The sequence below is a fragment of the Cherax quadricarinatus genome, chromosome 67 (genome assembly GCF_038502225.1).
Source record: "Cherax quadricarinatus isolate ZL_2023a chromosome 67, ASM3850222v1, whole genome shotgun sequence".
Lineage (NCBI taxonomy): Eukaryota > Metazoa > Arthropoda > Malacostraca > Decapoda > Parastacidae > Cherax > Cherax quadricarinatus.
In genome coordinates, this window is record NC_091358.1 from 22,061,830 (window position 1) to 22,085,261 (window position 23,432).

The 23,432-nt window shown below is 44.7% G+C and overlaps 1 protein-coding gene across 1 annotated transcript in view; it reads right to left on the bottom strand.

The window, feature by feature from the left end:
• Window positions 1-7,978, bottom strand: part of LOC138854701 (uncharacterized) — a 129,101-nt gene extending 121,123 nt beyond the window's left edge. Inside the window, exon 1 of the mRNA XM_070099444.1 lies at window positions 7,686-7,978. The gene's annotated coding sequence lies outside the window, so the exon portion shown is untranslated. The remainder of the gene's footprint in view (window positions 1-7,685) is intronic.
• Window positions 7,979-23,432: the final 15,454 nt, after the last annotated feature.

The window sequence follows — 23,432 nt, forward strand, 5'->3', positions numbered from 1 at the left end:
ATGGGCGAAAGGGACTACTTAGTAGGAACAATCCAGTCTGAGGGACATAAGGTGATAATTGCAGTAATGTACAACCCACCACAGAACTGCAGGAGGCCAAGAGAAGAATACGATGAGAGCAACAGAGCAGTGATCGACACACTAGCCGAGGTGGCCAGGAGAGCACACATGGGGGGAGCAAAGTTACTACTTATGGGTGATTTCAATCACAAGGAGATTGACTGGGAAAACCTGGAGCCCCATGGGGGTCCCGAAACATGGAGAACCAAGATGATGGATGTGGTACTGGAGAACCTCATGCATCAACATGTTAGAGACACTACCAGAGAGAGAGGAAAGGATGAACCAGCAAGGTTGGACCTTGTATTCACCATGAGTAGTTCGGACATCGAGGGTATCATGTATGAAAGGCCCCTGGGAGCTAGTGATCATGTGGTTCTGTGCTTCGACTACATAGTTGAGCTCCAAGTGGAGAGAGTAGCAGGAATAGGCTGGGAAAAACCAAACTACAAAAGGGGGAACTACTCAGGCATGAGGAACTTCCTTCAAGACATTCAGTGGGAGAGGGAACTGACAGGAAAACCAGTACAAGAAATGATGGACTATGTAGCAACAAAATGCAAGGAGGCAGAGGAGAGGTTTGTTCCCAAGGGAAACAGAAATAATGGGAAGAACAGAACGAGTCCTTGGTTCACCCAAAGGTGTTGGGAGGCAAAAACTAGGTGTACTAGAGAATGGAAAAGGTACAGAAGACAGAGAACTCAGGAAAATAAAGAAATCAGCCGAAGAGCCAGAAACGAATATGCACAGATAAGAAGTGAGGCTCAGAGACAATATGAAAATGACATAGCATCAAAAGTAAAGACTGACCCGAAGCTGTTGTACAGCCACATCAGGAGGAAAACAACAGTCAAGGACCAGGTAATCAGACTGAGGAAGGGTGATGGGGAAATCACAAGAAACGACCGAGAGGTATGTCAGGAGCTCAACACAAGATTTAAAGAGGTATTTACAGTGGAAACCAGTAGGACTCCAAGAAATCAGAACAGGGGGGCACACCAGCAAGTGCTGGATGAGGTACATATAACCAAGGAGGAGGTGAAGAAGCTGCTATGCGAACTTGACACCTCAAAGGCGGTGGGACCAGACAACATCTCTCCATGGGTCCTTAAAGAGGGAGCAGAGATATTGTGTGAGCCATTAACAAAGATCTTCAACACATCATTTGAAACTGGGCAACTCCCTGAGGTATGGAAAATGGCAAATGTAGTCCCAATTTTTAAAAAGGGAGACAGACATGAGGCACTAAACTACAGACCTGTATCACTAATGTGTATAGTATGCAAGGTCATGGAGAAGATCATCAGGAGGAGAGTGGTGGGGCACCTGGAAAGAAACAAGTGTATAATTGACAACCAGCACGGTTTCAGGGAAGGAAAATCCTGTGTCACAAACCTGCTAGAGTTTTATGACAAGGTGACAGAAGTAAGACAAGAGAGAGAGGGGTGGATCGACTGCGTATTTTTGGACTGCAAGAAGGAGAATATCTGACAGGGAGGCAACAACGAGTTCGACAGGGGTCAGTCCTAGGACCTGTGCTGTTCTTGGTATACGTGAACGACAGTGTCCTCACACGAGAGGAGACCTTAAGCCTGGTCCAGCAACTGCTCCTTGAAAGTGCAAAGTCATGAAGCTAGAGGACCAGGCACACATAACAGGAAAGGCACTGCAATGGATCAGAGAATATCTGACAGGGCACCAGTTTGGAATCCACACCTAGGCAAAGGTTTGCAACGAGTCATGGTACGCCTGACGACAGAGTGGGCGGGATGTTCCTGGACTCAGAGCGGGATACAGGGGTCAGTCGACCATGTGCTGTTGACTCGACCCCTGGTATACAAATAGTGAACGACATATACGGAAATCGGAGGACAAAATAGAGTGGCTCAGAAGTGTCCTTGGCAGATGACGTGAAGTTGTTGAGAAAAATTCATTCGATCGAAGACCAGGCAGAACTACAAAGGGATCTGGACAGGCTGCAGACCTGGTCCAGTAATTGGCTCCTGGAGTTCAATCCCACCAAGTGCAAAGTCATGAAGATTGGGGAAGGGCAAAGAAGACCGCAGACGAAGTACAGTCTAGGGGGCCAGAGACTACAAACCTCACTCAAGGAAATAGATCTTGGGGTGAGTATAACACCAGGCACATCTCCTGAAGCGCACATCAACCAGACATAACGGAAATGTATAGGATAGACTCAGAAGTGTCCCTGTTTGCAGATGACGTGAAGTTGTTGAGAAAAATTCATTCGATCGAAGACCAGGCAGAACTACAAAGGGATCTGGACAGGCTGCAGACCTGGTCCAGTAATTGGCTCCTGGAGTTCAATCCCACCAAGTGCAAAGTCATGAAGATTGGGGAAGGGCAAAGAAGACCGCAGACGAAGTACAGTCTAGGGGGCCAGAGACTACAAACCTCACTCAAGGAAATAGATCTTGGGGTGAGTATAACACCAGGCACATCTCCTGAAGCGCACATCAACCAAATAACTGCTGCAACATATGGGCGACTAGCAAACCTCAGAACAGCATTCCGACATCTTAATAAGGAATCGTTCAGGACCCTGTACACCGTCTACGTTAGGCCCATATTGGAGTATTCAGCACCAGTTTGGAACCCACACATAGCCAAGCACGTAAAGAAACAAGAGAAAGTGCAAAGGCTTGCAACAAGACTAGTCCCAGAGCTAAGAGGTATGTCCTACGAGGAGGTTAAGGGAAATCAACCTGACGACACTAGAGGGCAGGAGAGATAGGGGGGACATGATTACGGCATACAAAATACTTAGAGGAATTGACAAGGTGGACAAAGACAGGATGTTCCAGAGATGGGACACAGCAACAAGGGGACACAGTTGGAAGTTGAAGACACAGATGAATCACAGGGATGTTAGGAAGTATTTCTTCAGCCACAGAGTAGTCAGGAAGTGGAATAGTTTGGGAAGCTATGTAGTGGAGGCAGGATCCATACATAGCTTTAAGCAGAGGAATGATAATGCTCACGGTTCAGGGAGAGTGACCTAGTAGCGACCATTGAAGAGGCGGGGCCAGGAGCTTGGACTCGACCCCTGCAAACTCAACTAGGTGAGTACACACACACACACACACACACACATAGATATATATATATATATATATATATATATATATATATATATATATATATATATATATATATATATATATTTATATATATATTTATTTATTATTATTATCACACTGGCCGATTCCCACCAAGGCAGGGTGGCCCAAAAAAGAAAAACTTTCACCATCATTCACTCCATCACTGTCTTGCCAGAAGGGTGCTTTACACTACAGTTTTTAAATTGCAACATTAACACCCCTCCTTCAGAGTGCAGGCACTGTACTTCCCATCTCAAGGACTCAAGTCCGGCCTGCCGGTTTCCCTGAACCCCTTCATAAATGTTACTTTGCTCACACTCCAACAGCACGTCAAGTATTAAAAACCATTTGTCTCCATTCACTCCTATCAAACACGCTCACGCATGCCTGCTGGAAGTCCAAGCCCCTCGCACACAAAGCCTCCTTTACCCCGTCCCTCCAACCTTTCCTAGGCCGACCCCTACCCCGCCTTCCTTCCACTACAGACTGATACACTCTTGAAGTCATTCTGTTTCGCTCCATTCTCTCTACATGTCCGAACCACCTCAACAACCCTTCCTCAGCCCTCTGGACAACAGTTTTGGTAATCCTGCACCTCCTCCTAACTTCCAAACTACGAATTCTCTGCATTATATTCACACCACACATTGCCCTCAGACATGACATCTCCACTGCCTCAAGCCTTCTCCTCGCTGCAACATTCATCACCCATGCTTCACACCCATATAAGAGCGTTGGTAAAACTATACTCTCATACATTCCCCTCTTTGTCTCCAAGGACAAAGTTCTTTGTCTCCACAGACTCCTAAGTGCACCACTCACCCTTTTCCCCTCATCAATTCTATGATTCACCTCATCTTTCATAGACCCATCCACTGACACGTCCACTCCCAAATATCTGAATACATTCACCTCCTCCATACCCTCTCCCTCCAATCTGATATCCAATCTTTCATCACCTAATCTTTTTGTTATCCTCATAACCTTACTCTTTCCTGTATTCACCTTTAATTTTCTTCTTTTGCACACCCTACCAAATTCATCCACCAATCTCTGCAACTTCTCTTCAGAATCTCCCAAGAGCACAGTGTCATCAGCAAAGAGCAACTGTGACAACTCCCACTTTATGTGTGATTCCTTATCTTTTAACTCCACGCCTCTTGCCAAGACCCTCGCATTTACTTCTCTTACAACCCCATCTATAAATATATTAAACAACCACGGTGACATCACACATCCTTGTCTAAGGCCTACTTTTACTGCGAAATAATTTCCCTCTTTCCTACATACATACATATATATATATATATAATATATACATATATACATATATATATATAATATATATATATATATGTATATATATATATAAATATATATGGTTGTTTAATATATTTATAGATGGGTTTGTAAGGGAAGTAAATGCTAGGGTGTTCGGGAGAGGGTGGGATTAAATTATCGGGAATCATATACAAAATGGGAGTTGACACAGTTACTTTTTGCTGATGATACTGTGCTTATGGGAGATTCTAAAGAAAAACTGTAAAGGTTAGTGGACGAATTTGAGTGTGTGTAAAGGTAGAAAGTTGAAAGTGAACATAGAAAATAGTAAGGTGATGAGAGTATCAAATAAGGTTGGAAGGAGGGGGTAGAGAAAGTTTAGTGTACGATGGGCTTGGACTTCCAAGAAGTATGTATGAGCGTGTTAGATAGGAGAGAATGGAGACAAATGGATTTTAGGACTTGAAGTGCTGTTGGAGTGTGAGCAAGGTAACATTTATGAAGGGGTTCAGGGAAACCTGCAGGCCGGACTTGAGTCCTGGAGGTGGGAAGTACAGTGTCTGCACTCTGAAGGAGGGGTGTTAATGTTGCAGTTTTATAACTGTAGTGTAAAGCAGCCCTCTGGCAAGACAGTGATGTATATATATATATATATATATATATATATATATATATATATATATATATATATATATATATATATATATATATATATATATATATATATATATATATATATATTAACACATCGGCCGCCTCCCACCAAGGCAGGGTGGCCCGAAAAAGAAAAACTTTCACCATCATTCACTCCATCACTGTCTTGCCAGAAGGGTGCTTTACACTACAGTTTTTAAACTGCAACATTAACACCCCTCCTTCAGAGTGCAGGCACTGTACTTCCCATCTCCAGGACTCAAGTCCGGCCTGCCGGTTTCCCTGAACCCCTTCATAAATGTTACTTTGCTCACACTCCAACAGCACGTCAAGTATTAAAAACCATTTGTCTCCATTCTCTCCTATCTAACACACTCATGTATGCTTGCTTGAAGTCCAAGCCCATCGCACACAAAACCTCCTTTACCCCCTCCCTCCAACCGTTCCTAGGCCGACCTCTACCCCGCCTTCCCTCCACTACAGATTTATACACTCTCAAAGTCATTCTATTTTGTTCCATTCTCTCTAAATGTCTGAACCACCTCAACAACACCTCCTTAGCAGTATGGATAATACTTTCAGTAATCCCGCACCTCCTCCTAATTTCCAGACTACAGATTTTCTGCATTATATTCACACCACACATTGCCCTCAGACAAGATATCTCCACTGCCTCCAGCCTTCTCCTTGTTGCAACATTCGCCACCCATGTTTCACACCCATATAGGAGCGTTGGTATAACTATACTATCATACATTCCCTTCTTTGCTTCCCTGGACAAAGTTCTTTGTCTCCACAGACTCCTCAGTGCACCACTCACCCTTTTCCCCTCATCAGTTCTATGATTCACCTCATCTGCTGACATGTCCACTCCTAAATATCTGAATACATTCACCTCCTCCATACTCTCTCCCTCCAACCTGATATCCAATCTTTCATCACCTAATCTTTTTGTTATCCTCATAACCTTACTCTTTCCTGTATTCACTCTTAATTTTCAACTTTTACATACCCTACCAAACTCATCCACCAACCTCTGCAACTTATCTCCAGAATCTCCCAAAAGCACAGTGTCATCAGCAAAAAGCAACTGTGACAACTCCCACTTTGTTCATATATATATATATATATATATATATATATATATATATATATATATATATATATATATATATATATATATATGTGTGTGTGTGTGTGTGTGTGTACTCACCTAGTTGAGGTTGAGGGGGTCGAGTCCGAGCTCCTGGCCCTGTGTGTGTGTGTGTGTGTGTGTGTGTGTGTGTGTGTGTGTGTGTGTGTGTGTGTGTGTGTGTGTGTGTGTGTGTTTTGTAAAATAATACTCACGTGTGCGTGACTGTTGGAATACTTAAGACAGTAGCAGGTGAGACAGGTCAGTGGACAGAAATCAGATATCGTGACTGGATTTTCTAACTGTGGGCAGACATTTGGTTGTTTTTTTCAAATATCTTTTGAAATAAATTGTTTTTTTTATTGCTTCCGGTGACTGGTACTGAAAATAATTTTTTTTCCGAGGTGTGTTTTGAACAGTGGGTTTAAGAACGGGAATTTTGGTTTCCGTGTGGTTTTTCCTTGGTTTTCTTAGCTTGTGTGTGGGTTTTCGGTGGTTTTCTTGGTTTATGTGTAGTACTCAGTTTGTCTTATGGGTGGTTTTCTGTTTATGAAAAAAATTTCAGTGGTTTTTCTGAATTTATGTGTGTTTTTTCTGTTATTGTCCTGTTTTATGTATAGTCTTCAGTGGTTTTCTTGGTTTATATGGTGTTTTATTAGTTCTCTTCTTTAATGTGTGGTGTTTTAGTAATGTTCTTGGTTTATGCGTGTGTTTTCAGTGGTTTTTGTGGTTTATGAGTGGTTTTTCATTGGTTTTCTTGGTTTATGAGTGAATTTCTTGGTTTATGAGTGGCTTTTCAGTGGTTTATAAACGGTTTTCGGTGGTTTTCATGGTTTATGTGTTTTTTTCAGTGCGTTTCTTGATTTAAGTGTGATATTTTAGTGGTTTTCTTTTTATGAGTGCTTTTCAATGGTTTTTTCTTAATTTATAAGTGTTTTTTCATGGGTTTTGCATGGTTTATGTTTTTTTAGTGTTTTTTTAGGTTTATATGTGGATTTTCAGTACCTTTGATTAGTTTATGAATGGTTTTGTCAGCGGGTTTCTTAGCTTATGTGTGGTTTTTAAATTGTTTTCTTGGTTTATATGTGGTTTTTCAGTGGTTTTCTTGGTTTATGTGTGGTTTTTCAGTGGTTTTCTTGGTTTATGTGTGGTTTTTCAGTGGTTTTCTTGGTTTATGTGTGGTTTTTCAGTGGTTTTTCTTGGTTTATGTGTGTTTTTTTCAGTGTCTTCTGTAGTTCGTGGTACACTGGGGCTGTGTACACTCAGTTAAGGTGTACAATCACGTACAGCCACTCTCAGTGTATATGTACACACAGATCAGTAGATGTACATGTACTTATATCTTTAACGTGTACATCACTGTACTCAGTGGTGTACACACAGTGGGTTCTACGTGCAGATGAGATGTACACAGTTTGAAATTGACGTACACTTACACTTGGGGGTGTACACAGTTGGGAAATTCATGTACACTCACTGCATGAGGTGCACACAGACAGTGGTGTACACAAATACACACTCCCACTGAAGAGGACTTATTTTTCCACTGGTAAAGGGTCGAAAAGCTTGATTTCGTGACAGCTTAATACACTTTTAGGCGAGGAACTGCTTAAGCTGGAAGTCCAGCTTACTGGTTACGCTGGTAGCTGGTAGTACAGCTCACTGGTTAAGCTGGTAACTGGTAGTCCAGCTTACTGGGTGATGGGTAAGCTGGGGTGAAGCTGGTAGCTGGGAGTCTAGCTTACTGAGGCGAGGCTGGCGCTGTATACGCTATTGACCTGCGCCGTGTGTGTGTGTGTGTGTGTGTGTGTGTGTGTGTACTCACCTAGTTGTACTCACCTAGTTGAGGTTGCGGGGGTCGAGTCCGAGCTCCTGGCCCCGCCTCTTCACTGATCGCTACTAGGTCACTCTCCCTGAGCCGTGAGCTTTATCGTACCTCTGCTTAAAGCTATGTATGGATCCTGCCTCCACTACATCGCTTCCCAAACTATTCCACTTACTGACTACTCTGTGGCTGAAGAAATACTTCCTAACATCCCTGTGATTCATCTGTGTCTTTAGCTTCCAACTGTGTCCCCTTGTTACTGTGTCCAATCTCTGGAACATCCTGTTTTTGTCCACCTTGTCAATTCCTCTCAGTATTTTGTATGTCGTTATCATGTCCCCCCTATCTCTCCTGTCCTCCAGTGTCGTCAGGTTGATTTCCCTTAACCTCTCCTCGTAGGACATACCTCTTAGCTCTGGGACTAGTCTTGTTGCAAACCTTTGCACTTTCTCTAGTTTCTTTACGTGCTTGGCTAGGTGTGGGTTCCAAACTGGTGCCGCATACTCCAATATGGGCCTAACGTATACGGTGTACAGGGTCCTGAACGATTCCTTATTAAGATGTCGGAATGCTGTTCTGAGGTTTGCTAGGCGCCCATATGCTGCAGCAGTTATTTGGTTGTACTCACCTAGTTGAGGTTGCAGGGGTCGAGTCCAAGCTCCTGGCCCCGCCTCTTCACTGGTCGCTACTGTGTGTGTGTGTGTGTGTGTACTCTAGTGTGCGTGTGTGTGTGTGTGTGTGTGTGTGTGTGTGTGTGTGTGTGTGTGTGTGTGTGTGTGTGTGTACTCTAGTGTGTGTGTGTGTTTGTGTGTGCTTGTTTATTGTGTATGTATGTATGTGTGTACTCACCTACTTGTGGTCGCAGGGGTCGAGTCTGCTCCTGGCCCCGCCTCATCATGAGTCACTGCTAGGACCACTCTCTCCCTGCTCCATTAGCTTTATCATACCTCTTTTTAAAATTATGTATGGATCCTGCCTCCACTACATCACTCTCCAGATTGTTACACTTCCTGACAACTCTGTGACTGAAGAAATACTTCCTAACATCCCAGTGACTCATCTGAGTCTTCAACTTCTAGTTGTGATCCCTTGTTGTTGTGTCCCATCTCTGGAACATCCTGTCTCAAATCGCTTGTGCTCTCTAGGCTGGAATACTGTTGTACACTAACTTCCCCCTTCAAGGTTGGCGACATTGCAGATCTGGAGAGTGTACAAAGAACTTTCATGGCACATATAAGTACGATAATGCACCTAAACTACTGAGAACGGTTGAAAGTCCTTGATCTGTATTCCCTGGAACGCAGGCGAGAGAGATACATGATAATATACACTTGGAAGGTCCTGGAGGGATTGGTACCAAACCTGCACACAAAAATCACTCCCTATGAAAGCAAAAGACTCGGCAGGAGATGCAACATTCCCCCGATGAAAAGCAGGGGCGCCACGAGTACACTGAGAGACAACACAATAAGTGTCCGGCGTCCAAGACTGTTCAACTGCCTCCCAGCATACATAAGGGGGATTACCAATAGACCCCTGGCTGTCTTCAAAAAGGCACTGGACAGGCACCTAAAGTCAGTACCTGACCAACCGGGCTGTGGTTCGTACGTCAGCTTGCGTGCGGCCAGCAGTAACAGCCTGGTTGATGACACCCTGATCAACCATGAGGCCTGGTCTCCTCCCTATCTTTCCTGTCTTCCAGTGTCGTCAGGTTGATTTCCCTTAACATCTTGTAGTACATGCCCCTTAGCTCCAGGACTAGTCTTGTTGCAAGCCTTTCCAATTCTCGAATTTCTTGATGGGTTTGACCAGGTATGGGTTCCAAACTGGTGCTGCATACTCCAGTATGGGCCTGACGTACACGGTGTACAGAGTCTCGAACGATTCCTTATTGAGATATCGGAACACTATTCTTAGGTTTGCCAGGCTCCCATATGCTGCAGCAGTTATTTGGTTGATGTTCGCCTCAGATGTGCTCAGTATTATACTCACCCCAAGATCCTTTTCCTTCAGTGAAATTTGCAGCCTTTGGCCCTCTAGCCTGTACTCTGTCTGTGGTCTTCCTTGACTTTCCCCAATCTTCATGACTTTGCACTTGGTGGGGTTAAACTCCTGTAGCCAGTTGTTTAACCAGGCTTGCAGCAGGTCCAGATTCTTATGTACTCCTATGTGAGGGAAAAGTTCAATAGATAGGAGTAGAGATATAGTAATGATAGTTTCATTACCGGCTACTAGTTAAGGTAGGGTAAGTCAAGCTCCTGCCTTTTTTCCTCCACCCCTAAAGTGATAGTTTGATTGCCGGCTGCTTGTTAACGTAGGGTCAGTCTAGCTCCCGCTATCCCTTCCCCTCCCTCTTCCCCCCCCCCTCGAAAGGTGACGTGTGGGGCTCTGGTCAAACAGTAAATCACTCGACTCACAGCTCCCAACACTACTGTAAGTACATGCCTGCCTTGTATTCTAGTGGATTTATTGGTTAAAAGCTTCACTTTTTACCGGTAATAAACTTAGTCCTTTCAGTCTTGCTCTAGGTTGACTGTTGTAATAATCACCACGTCTTTTGAGTATTGTACACTGCCATGGAGAGTGATTATTTAAGCAGTGGGTAACCTTGTCTATCTTTTCAGCTTGGATGACAGAGAGGGTCACCTGTCAATCAACGAGCAGAACAGGAGACGGACTAACGTCCTGGAGACGTCCCCATTTTGTATTGAACTACCTGTGCACCTGTATGAAATTGCAGGACATAACCCCTCATCATTGCAGCGGTAAAGAACCTGCTTTCCTGTCATTGGGATAATAATCACGGCGATTCTCTGTGAAGAACTAGCCAGTGACCCCCCCTCATCATCAGCAACGGCTACGATTTCAACAACACAGTGTCACCAACACCAGACACCCCTATATATATTAGCGTTGAATTCAGTTATCATTTATATTTTTCATTTTTCATTTTCTTTAAAGTAGGATTAATATTTCATATTTAAGTGTTTTATATTTTATATTTTCTATATAATAAAGTGTTTGTTTGTCTGTTATTATTTCTTTTTCTATTCATTAATTTTCCTGAGGAGGAGCCAGCCTTGGTAATACTGTCTGAAGTTGTTACAGGGCTGAGTAAGCCTTCACATCCTGCCTGATCCTTATCCACTTGAATTCACTGCGTTAGTTTCACATTTCTGTATCTATCCTTTCTGTCACATCAATCACATATACCAGAAACATCACGGGTCCTGACACTGACTCTTGTGGAACCCCATTCGTTACAGATACCCACTCTGATACCTCATCACGTATCATCACTCGTCCTTTCCTTCCTGTCAGGTATTCTCTGATCCATTACATTGCCTTTCCTGTTATTCCTGCCTGATCCTTCAGCTTTTGCACTAATCTTTTGTGCAGAACTGTGTCGAAAGCCTTCTTACAGTCCTGGAAAATGCAGTCTGCCCATCCCTCTCTTTTCCGCCTTAGTTCTGTCTCCTTGTAAACCTCCAGTAAGTTTGTGACAACAGATTTCCCTTCCCTGAAACTGTACTGCTTGTCATACATGAGCTCATTCTTCTCTAAGTGCTCTACCACTCTGATGAGCTTTTCCATGTCAGTGACACAGGTCTGTAGTTTAATGTTACCTGTCTATCTCTTTTCTTAAAAACTGGGACTACATTTGCTGTCTTCCACACCTCAGGTAGTTGCCCGCTTCGACAGATGTGTTGACAATTGTTGTTAGTGGCACACACAGCATCTCTGCTCCCTCTCTCAGGACCCACCGGGAGATGTTGTGTGGTTCCACCGTCTTTGAGGTATCTAGTTCACTTAGCAGCCTCTTCACTTCCTCCTCGGTTGTGTGTATTGTGTCCAGCACTTGTTCGTGTACCCTTCCATAGCAGTTTGCTGGAGTCCTTTCTCTCTCCACTGAAAATACTTTCTTAAATTTCGTGTTTAACTTTTCACATGCTTCTTTGTCGCTTCTTGGGATCTCTCCTCCTTCCTTCCTCAGCGTGATTACCTGGTCCTTGAATGTTGTTTTCCTATTGATGTTGCTGTATAAAGCTTTGGTAAAGATTTGACTTTTGAAGCTATGCTATTCTCGTATTGTCGCTGGGCCTCTCTCCTTAACCATACATATTCTTTTCTGTCTCTTCAGCTAATCTCCTTATTTTCCTGGGTCCTTTGTCTTCTGTACCTTTTCCATTTTCTAGCACACTTAGTTTTGGCCTCTCTACACCTTTGAGTGAACCAGGGATTCGTTCTTGTCTTCCCATTATTTCTGTTGGGAACGAACCTCTCCTCGGTATTTCCACCAGTTCTCTTTCCCTCTGAACCTCATACAGGAAACTCCTCATGCCTACGTAGTCCCTCTTTTGTAGTTTGGCTTCTCCCATCCTACTCTTCCTGCTTCACTCTCCACTTGTAGCTCTACTGTGTACTCGAAGCTCAGGACCATGTGATCACTAGCTCCGAGGGGCCTGTCATATGTGATGTCCTCAGTGTATGTGTTTCTGTAGTGTGTGTGTGTGTGTGTGTGTACTCACCTAATTGTGGTTGCAGGGATCAATTCATAGCTCCTGGTCCCACCTCTTCACTGATCCATACTAGGTCCACACTCTCCCTGCTCCATAAGCTTTATCTTACCTCTTCTTAAAGCTATGTATGGATCCAAGCTACGTATGGATCCTGCCTCCACTACATCACTCTCCAGATTGCTCCACTTCCTGACAACTCTATGACTGAAGAAATACTTCCTAACATCCCTGTTGCTCATCTGAATCTTCAATTTCCAACTGTGATCCCTTGTTGCTGTGTCTCATCTCTGGAACAGCCTGTCCCTATCTAGCTTGTGAATTCCTCTCAGTATTTTATGTCGTTATCACTTCCCCCCTCCCATCTCTCCTGTCCTCCAGTGTCGTCAGGTCGATTTCCCTTAACCTCTCCTTGTGGGTCATGCTCTCTGCTCTCACTATGACAAGGTCCTGAATGCTCTAGAAGATAAAAAAAAACGCAGATGTGGTATACACAGACTTTGCAAAAGCCTTTGACAAGTGTGACCATGGTGTAATAGCACACAAAATGCGTGCTAAAGGAATAACAGGGGCTCTGGTGGCCTGGTGGTTAACGCTCTCGCTTCACACGGCGAGGGCCTGGGTTCGATTCCCAGCCAGAGTAGAAACATTGGGCGTGTTTCTTTCCACCTGTTGTCTATGTTCCCCATCAGTAAAATGGGTACCTGGGTGTTAGTCGACTGGTGTGGGTCGCATCCTGGGACACTGACCTAATTTGTCCAAAATGCTCCGCATAACAAGTGGCTTTCTATGTAGTAGTATGTCATTGTTGTCAGCTAGGGCTGTATACCTTGTACATGTACTTGTAGTAAATAAAGATTATTATTATTATTATTATTTATTATAAAGTTGATAGTAGTAAACAGAGTGAAGTCTGAAGCAGCTACGGTGAAAAGCTTTGTTCCACAAGGCACAGTACTCACTCCCATACTGTTCCTCATCTTCATATCTGACATAGACAGAGATGTAAGCCATAGCACCGTGTCTTCCTTTGCAGATGACACCCGAATTTGCATGACAGTGTCCTCCATTGCAGACACTGCAAGGCTCAAGGCGGACATCAACCAAATCTTTAATTAGGCCGCAGAAAACATTATGAAGTTCAATGAAGAGAAATTTCCGATATGGAAAAGTGAGGAAATTAAAACTATATCAGAGTATAAAACAAATTCCAACCACACAGTAGAGCAAAAAACTAATGTAAAAGACCTGGGAGTGATAATGTCAGAGAATCTCACTTTCAGAGACCATAACATTTTATCAATCGCACCTCCTAGAAAAATGATGGGATGAATTATGAGAACCTTCAAAACTAGGGATACCAAGCCCATGATGACACTCTTCAGGTCACTTGTTCTATCTTGGCTGGAATATTGCTGCACAGTAGCAACACCTTTCAAGGCAGGTGAAATTGCTGACCTAGAAAATGTGCAGAGAAATTTCACGGCACACATAAGTACGATTAAGTACCTAAATTACTGGGAATGTTTGAAGTTCCTCAACCTGTACTCCCTGGAACACAGGCTGAAGAGATACTTGATTATTTACACTTGGAAAATCCTTGAGTAATTAGTACCAAATTTTCACACGAAAATCACTCCCTATGAAAGGAAAAGACTTGGCAGACGATGCAACATCCCCCCAATGAAAAGCAGGGGTGTCACTAGCACGTTAAGAGACAATACAATAAGTGTCAAGGGCCCAAAACTTGAACTGCTTCCCAGCATGCATAAGGGCTATTACCAATAGACCCTTGGCTGACTTCAAGCTGGCACTGGACAGGTAGCTAAAGTCAGTACCTGACCAGCCAGCCTGTGGTTTATACGTCAGGTTGTGTGTGTCCAACAGTAACAGCGTGGTTGATCAGGCCCTGATCCACCATGAAGCCTGGTCACAGACCAGGTCACAGGAGCATTGACCATCAAAACCCTCTCCAGGTATACTCCAGGTGGAGGATTCCTCCAACCCGTGTGCTTCACCACGCATCCTTGTTAAGAAGCCTGATAAAGGATTCTGGATGTGTACTGACTACCTTAAGGTAAATGAGGTCACAGCACCGGATGCTGACCCCTTTCCACGTATGGACGACATAGTGGACCTTGTGGGTAAGGTCCCTTTCCTTCCCAAACTAGATCTTTTTGAAGGTTACTACCAGGTACCTTTAACAGATAAAACAAAGGAGATTTCTGCTTTCGTAACTCCAGATCACTTTCAATATACTGTAATCCCATTTGGAATGCAGAACTCACTCATCTCATTTCAAAAACTGTATCATCAGGCTGTCAATGGACTTAAAGGAACAGCCGATTATCTAGACAATATAGTTGTAGTTTCCAATATTTGGGATCAACATCTGTCGTCTTGAATACCTCTTTGAAAAGCTCAGAAAATTTCAACTAACTGTAAATCATAGTAAGTCAGTCTATTTTAACTTTGTTGGGTCATGATGTAAGTAGTGGCAAAGTGACGCCTAAATTAGTCAAAGTCTTGGCCATTCAAAAATATCCTCTGGATAAGAAGTCTCTGCCAAAATTCTTAGAAATGATGGAATTTTATCATAAATTCTGCCAAAATTTTGCAGATGTGATAGCCCCCTCCCTCCCACCTCTAAAGGCGTTTATCCTTGTTAAACGTCTCATATCCGCTGCTCTGTAATGGGGGTGAGTGTTACTCCAACCCTCTGGTGAGGGATGTCTGCAGGCCATGGCATATTATTCTGCCAAATACCAGGTCTATCAGTAGGCCTACTCCATGTATATCCATGTATATCCATGTAAAACCATGTATAGACGTGTAGATGACTGATTACCCTTGTAACTGGTCATGATTGTGACCAGATCTACCTGGAGGTCATTACATTTGTAACTGGTCATGATTGTGACCAGATCTATCTGGAGGTCATTACCTTTGTAACTGGTCATGATTGTGACCAGATCTATCTGGAGGTCATTACCTTTGTAACTGGTCATGATTGTGACCAGATCTATCTGGAGGTGATTACCTTTGTCATTACTTCAGCTATCATAACTTTCGGGCCCAGTCCCTGGACCCATTATGTACCTCTGTAATGTTGAGGTACAGTCCCTGGACCCATTATGTACCTCTGTAATGTTGAGGTACAGTCCCTGGACCCATTATGTACCTCTGTAATGTTGAGGTGCAGTCCCTGGACCCATTATGTACCTCTGTAATGTTGAGGTACAGTCCCTGGACCCATTATGTACCTCTGTAATGTTGAGGTACAGTCCCTGGACCCATTATGTACCTCTGTAATGTTGAGGCACAGTCCCTGGACCCATTATGTACCTCTGTAATGTTGAGGTACAGTCCCTGGACCCATTATGTACCTCTGTAATGTTGAGGTACAGTCCCTGGACCCATTATGTACCTCTGTAATGTTCAGGTACAGTCCCTGGACCCATTATGTACCTCTGTAATGTTGAGGTACAGTCCCTGGACCCATTATGTACCTCTGTAATGTTGAGGTACAGTCCCTGGACCCATTATGTACCTCTGTAATGTTGAGGTACAGTCCCTGGACCCATTATGTACCTCTGTAATGTTGAGGTACAGTCCCTGGACCCATTATGTACCTCTGTAATGTTGAGGTACAGTCCCTGGACCCATTATGTACCTCTGTAATGTTCAGGTACAGTCCCTGGACCCATTATGTACCTCTGTAATGTTGAGGTTCAGTCCCTGGACCCATTATGTACCTCTGTAATGTTGAGGTACAGTCCCTGGACCCATTATGTACCTCTGTAATGTTGAGGTACAGTCCCTGGACCCATTATGTACCTCTGTAATGTTGAGGTACAGTCCCTGGACCCATTATGTACCTCTGTAATGTTGAGGTACAGTCCCTGGACCCATTATGTACCTCTGTAATGTTGAGGTACAGTCCCTGGACCCATTATGTACCTCTGTAATGTTGAGGTACAGTCCCTGGACCCATTATGTACCTCTGTAATGTTGAGGTACAGTCCCTGGACCCATTATGTACCTCTGTAATGTTGAGGTACAGTCCCTGGACCCATTATGTACCTCTGTAATGTTGAGGTACAGTCCCTGGACCCATTATGTACCTCTGTAATGTTGAGGTACAGTCCCTGGACCCATTATGTACCTCTGTAATGTTGAGGTACAGTCCCTGGACCCATTATGTACCTCTGTAATGTTGAGGTACAGTCCCTGGACCCATTATGTACCTCTGTAATGTTGAGGTACAGTCCCTGGACCCATTATGTACCTCTGTAATGTTGAGGTACAGTCCCTGGACCCATTATGAACCTCTGTAATGTTGAGGTACAGTCCCTGGACCCATTATGTACCCCTGTAATGTTGAGGTACAGTCCCTGGACCCATTATGTACCTCTGTAATGTTGAGGTACAGTCCCTGGACCCATTATGTACCTCTGTAATGTTCAGGTACAGTCCCTGGACCCATTATGTACCTCTGTAATGTTGAGGAACAGTCCCTGGACCCATTATGTACCTCTGTAATGTTGAGGTACAGTCCCTGGACCCATTATGTACCTCTGTAATGTTGAGGTACAGTCCCTGGACCCATTATGTACCTCTGTAATGTTCAGGTACAGTCCCTGGACCCATTATGTGCCTCTGTAATGTTGAGGTACAGTCCCTGAACCCATTATGTACCTCTGTAATGTTGAGGTACAGTCCCTGGACCCATTATGTACCTCTGTAATGTTGAGGTACAGTCCCTGGACCCATTATGTACCTCTGTAATGTTGAGGTATAGTCCCTGGACCCATTATGTGCCTCTGTAATGTTGAGGTACAGTCCCTGGACCCATTATGTACCTCTGTAATGTTGAGGTACAGTCCCTGGACCCATTATGTGCCTCTGTAATGTTGAGGTACAGTCCCTGGACCCATTATGTACCTCTGTAATGTTGAGGTACAGTCCCTGGACCCATTATGTACCTCTGTAATGTTGAGGTACAGTCCCTGGACCCATTATGTACCTCTGTAATGTTGAGGTACAGTCCCTGGACCCATTATGTACCTCTGTAATGTTGAGGTACAGTCCCTGGACCCATTATGTACCTCTGTAATGTTGAGGTACAGTCCCTGGACCCATTATGTACCTCTGTAATGTTGAGGTACAGTCCCTGGACCCATTATGTACCTCTGTAATGTTGAGGTACAGTCCCTGGACCCATTATGTACCTCTGTAATGTTGAGGTACAGTCCCTGGACCCATTATGTACCTCTGTAATGTTGAGGTACAGTCCCTGGACCCATTATGTACCTTTGTAATGTTGAGGTACAGTCCCTGGACCCATTATGTACCTCTGTAATGTTGAGGTACAGTCCCTGGACCCATTATGTACCTCTGTAATGTTGAGGTACAGTCCCTGGACCCATTATGAACCTCTGTAATGTTGAGGTACAGTCCCTGGACCCATTATGTACCTCTGTAATGTTGAGGTACAGTCCCTGGACCCATTATGTACCTCTGTAATGTTGAGGTACAGTCCCTGGACTCACTATGTACCTCTGTAATGTTGAGATACAGTCCCTGGACCCATTATGTACCTCTGTAATGTTGAGGTACAGTCCCTGGACCCATTATGTACCTCTGTAATGTTGAGGTACAGTCCCTGGACCCATTATGTACCTCTGTAATGTTGAGGTACAGTCCCTGGACCCATTATGTACCTCTGTAATGTTGAGGTACAGTCCCTGGACCCATTATGTACCTCTGTAATGTTGAGGTACAGTCCCTGGACCCATTATGTACCTCTGTAATGTTCAGGTACAGTCCCTGGACCCATTATGCACCTCTGTAATGTTGAGGTACAGTCCCTGGACCCATTATGTACCTCTGTAATGTTGAGGTACAGTCCCTGGACCCATTATGTACCTCTGTAATGTTGAGGTACAGTACCTGGACCCATTATTTACCTCTGTAATGTTGAGGTACAGTCCCTGGACCCATTATGTACCTCTGTAATGTTGAGGTACAGTCCCTGGACCCATTATGTACCTCTGTAATGTTGAGGTACAGTCCCTGGACCCATTATGTACCTCTGTAATGTTGAGGTACAGTCCCTGGACCCATTATGTACCTCTGTAATGTTGAGGTATAGTCCCTGGACCCATTATGTACCTCTGTAATGTTGAGGTACAGTCCCTGGACCCATTATGTACCTCTGTAATGTTGAGGTACAGTCCCTGGACCCATTATGTACCTCTGTAATGTTCAGGTACAGTCCCTGGACCCATTATGCACCTCTGTAATGTTGAGGTACAGTCCCTGGACCCATTATGTACCTCTGTAATGTTGAGGTACAGTCCCTGGACCCATTATGTACCTCTGTAATGTTGAGGTGCAGTTCCTGGACCCATTATGTACCTCTGTAATGTTGAGGTACAGTCCCTAAACCCATTATGTACCTCTGTAATGTTGAGGTACAGTCCCTGGACCCATTATGTACCTCTGTAATGTTGAGGTATAGTCCCTGGACCCATTATGTACCTCTGTAATGTTGAGGTACAGTCCCTGGACCCATTATGTACCTCTGTAATGTTGAGGTACAGTCCCTGGACCCATTATGTGCCTCTGTAATGTTGAGGTACAGTCCCTGGACCCATTATGTACCTCTGTAATGTTGAGGTACAGTCCCTGGACCCATTATGTACCTCTGTAATGTTGAGGTACAGTCCCTGGACCCATTATGTACCTCTGTAATGTTGAGGTATAGTCCCTGGACCCATTATGTACCTCTGTAATGTTGAGGTACAGTACCTGGACCCATTATGTACCTCTGTAATGTTGAGGTACAGTCCCTGGACCAATTATGTACCTCTGTAATGTTGAGGTACAGTCCCTGGACCCATTATGTACCTCTGTAATGTTGAGGTACAGTCCCTGGACCCATTATGTACCTCTGTAATGTTGAGGTACAGTCCCTGGACCCATTATGTACCTCTGTAATGTTGAGGTACAGTCCCTGGACCCATTATGTACCTCTGTAATGTTGAGGTACAGTCCCTGGACCCATTATGTACCTCTGTAATGTTGAGGTACAGTCCCTGGCCCCATTATGTACCTCTGTAATGTTGAGGTACAGTCCCTGGACCCATTATGTACCTCTGTAATGTTGAGGTACAGTCCCTGGACCCATTATGTACCTTTGTAATGTTGAGGTACAGTCCCTGGACCCATTATGTACCTCTATAATGTTGAGGTACAGTCCCTGGACCCATTATGTACCTCTGTAATGTTGAGGTACAGTCCCTGGACCCATTATGAACCTCTGTAATGTTGAGGTACAGTCCCTGGACCCATTATGTACCTCTGTAATGTTGAGGTACAGTCCCTGGACCCATTATGTACCTCTGTAATGTTGAGGTACAGTCCCTGGACCCATTGTGTACCTCTGTAATGTTGAGGTACAATCCTTGGACCCATTATGTACCTCTGTAATGTTGAGGTACAGTCCCTGGACCCATTATGTACCTCTGTAATGTTGAGGTACAGTCCCTGGACCCATTATGTACCTCTGTAATGTTGAGGTACAGTCCCTGGACCCATTATGAACCTCTGTAATGTTCAGGTACAGTCCCTGGACCCATTATGTACCCCTGTAATGTTGAGGTACAGTCCCTGGACCCATTATGTACCTCTGTAATGTTGAGGTACAGTCCCTGGACCCATTATGTACCTCTGTAATGTTCAGGTACAGTCCCTGGACCCATTATGTACCCCTGTAATGTTGAGGTACAGTCCCTGGACCCATTATGTACCTCTGTAATGTTCAGGTACAGTCCCTGGACCCATTATGTACCCCTGTAATGTTGAGGTACAGTCCCTGGACCCATTATGTACCTCTGTAATGTTGAGGTACAGTCCCTGGACCCATTATGTACCCCCGTAATGTTGAGGTACAGTCCCTGGACCCATTATGTACCTCTGTAATGTTGAGGTACAGTCCCTGGACCCATTATGTACCTCTGTAATGTTGAGGTGCAGTTCCTGGACCCATTATGTACCTCTGTAATGTTCAGGTACAGTCCCTAAACCCATTATGTACCTCTGTAATGTTGACGTGCAGTCCCTGGACCCATTATGTACCTCTGTAATGTTGAGGTACAGTCCCTGGACCCATTATGTACCTCTGTAATGTTGAGGTACAGTCCCTGGACCAATTATGTACCTCTGTAATGTTGAGGTATAGTCCCTGGACCCATTGTGTACCTCTGTAATGTTGAGGTACCGTCCCTGGACCCATTATGTACCTCTGTAATGTTGAGGTACAGTCCCTGGACCCTTTATGTACCTCTGTAATGTTGAGGTACAGTCCCTGGACCCATTATGTACCTCTGTAATGTTGAGGTACAGTCCCTGGACCCATTATGTACCTCTGTAATGTTGAGGTACAGTCCCTGGACCCATTATGTACCTCTGTAATGTTGAGGTGCAGTCCCTGGACCCATTATGTACCTCTGTAATGTTGAGGTACAGTCCCGAAACCCATTATGTACCTCTGTAATGTTGAGATGCAGTCCCTGGACCCATTATGTACCTCTGTAATGTTGAGGTACAGTCCCTGGACCCATTATGTACCTCTGTAATATTGAGGTACAGTCCCTGGACCAATTATGTACCTCTGTAATATTGAGGTATAGTCCCTGGACCCATTGTGTACCTCTGTAATGTTGAGGTACAGTCCCTGGACCCATTATGCACCTCTGTAATGTTGAGGTACAGTCCCTGGACCCATTATGTCCCTCTGTAATGTTGAGGTACAGTCCCTGGACCCATTATGTCCCTCTGTAATGTTGAGGTACAGTCCCTGGACCCATTATGTACCTCTGTAAACTTTTGACTACCACCCATACGATGGGTATGGGGTGACTACCGCCCACAGGATGGGTATTGGGTGGCTACCATCCACAGAATGGGTATGGTGTGACTACCACCCACAGGATGGGTATGGGGTGACTATCGCCCACAGGATGGGTATGGGGTGACTACCGCCCACATGATGGGTATGGTGTGACTACCACCCACAGGATTGGTATGGGGTGACTACCGCCCACAGGATGGGTATGGGTGACTACCGCCCACAGGATGGGTATAGGAGAACTACCACCCACAGAATATGTATGGGGTGACTATCACCCACAGGATAGGTATGGGGTGTCTACCACCCACAGGATAGTTATGGAGTGACTACCACCCACAGGATGAGTATGGGGGACTACCACCCACAGGATAGGTATGGGGTGACTTCCACCCACAGGACGGGTATGGCGTGACTACGCCCCACAGGATTGGTATAGTGTGACTACCACCAACAGGATTGGTATGGGGTGACTACCACCAACAGGATGGGTATGGGGTGATTACCAGCCACAGGATAGATATGGGGAGACTACCACCCACAGGATTGGTATGGTGTGACTACCACCCACAGGATGGGTATGGGGTGACTACCACTAACAGGATAGGTATGGGGTGACTACCACGCACAGAATGGGTATTGTGACCAGGCCTCCTGGTGGATCAGAGCCTGATCAACCAGGCTGTTGCTGCTGGCTGCACGCAAACCAACGTACGAGCCACAGCCCGGCTGATCCGGAACTGACTTTAGGTGCTTTTCCAGTGCCAGCTTGAAGACTGCCAGGGGTCTGTTGGTAATCCCCCTTATGTGTGCTGGGAGGCAGTTGAACAGTCTCGGGCCCCTGACACTTATTGTATGGTCTCTTAACGTGCTAGTGACACCCCTGCTTTTCATTGGGGGGATGGTGCATCGTCTGCCAAGTCTTTTGCTTTCGTAGTGAGTGATTTTCGTGTGCAAGTTCGATACTAGTCCCTCTAGGATTTTCCAGGTGTATATAATCATGTATCTCTCCCTCCTGCGTTCCAGGGAATACAGGTTTAGGAACCTCAAGCGCTCCCAATAATTGAGGTGTTTTATCTCCGTTATGCGCGCCGTGAAAGTTCTCTGTACATTTTCTAGGTCGGCAATTTCACCTGCCTTGAAAGGTGCTGTTAGTGTGCAGCAATATTCCAGCCTAGATAGAACAAGTGACCTGAAGAGTGTCATCATGGGCTTGGCCTCCCTAGTTTTGAAGGTTCTCATTATCCATCCTGTCATTTTTTCTAGCAGATGCGATTGATACAATGTTATGGTCCTTGAAGGTGAGATCCTCCGACATGATCACTCCCAGGTCTTTGACGTTGGTGTTTCGCTCTATTTTGTGGCCAGAATTTGTTTTGTACTCTGATGAAGATTTAATTTCATCATGTTTACCATATCTGAGTAATTGAAATTTCTCATCGTTGAACTTCATATTGTTTTCTGCAGCCCACTGAAAGATTTGGTTGATGTCCGCCTGGAGCCTTGCAGTGTCTGCAATGGAAGACACTGTCATGCAGATTCGGGTGTCATCTGCAAAGGAAGACACGGTGCTGTGGCTGACATCCTTGTCTATGTCGGATATGAGGATGAGGAACAAGATGGGAGCGAGTACTGTGCCTTGTGGAACAGAGCTTTTCACCGTAGCTGCCTCGGACTTTACTCTGTTGACGACTACTCTCTGTGTTCTGTTAGTGAGGAAATTATAGATCCATCGACCGACTTTTCCTGTTATTCCTTTAGCACGCATTTTGTGCGCTATTACGCCATGGTTACACTTGTCGAAGGCTTTTGCAAAGTCTGTATATATTACATCTGCATTCTTTTTATCTTCTAGTGCATTTAGGACCTTGTCGTAGTGATCCAATAGTTGAGACAGACAGGAGCGACCTGTTCTAAACCCATGTTG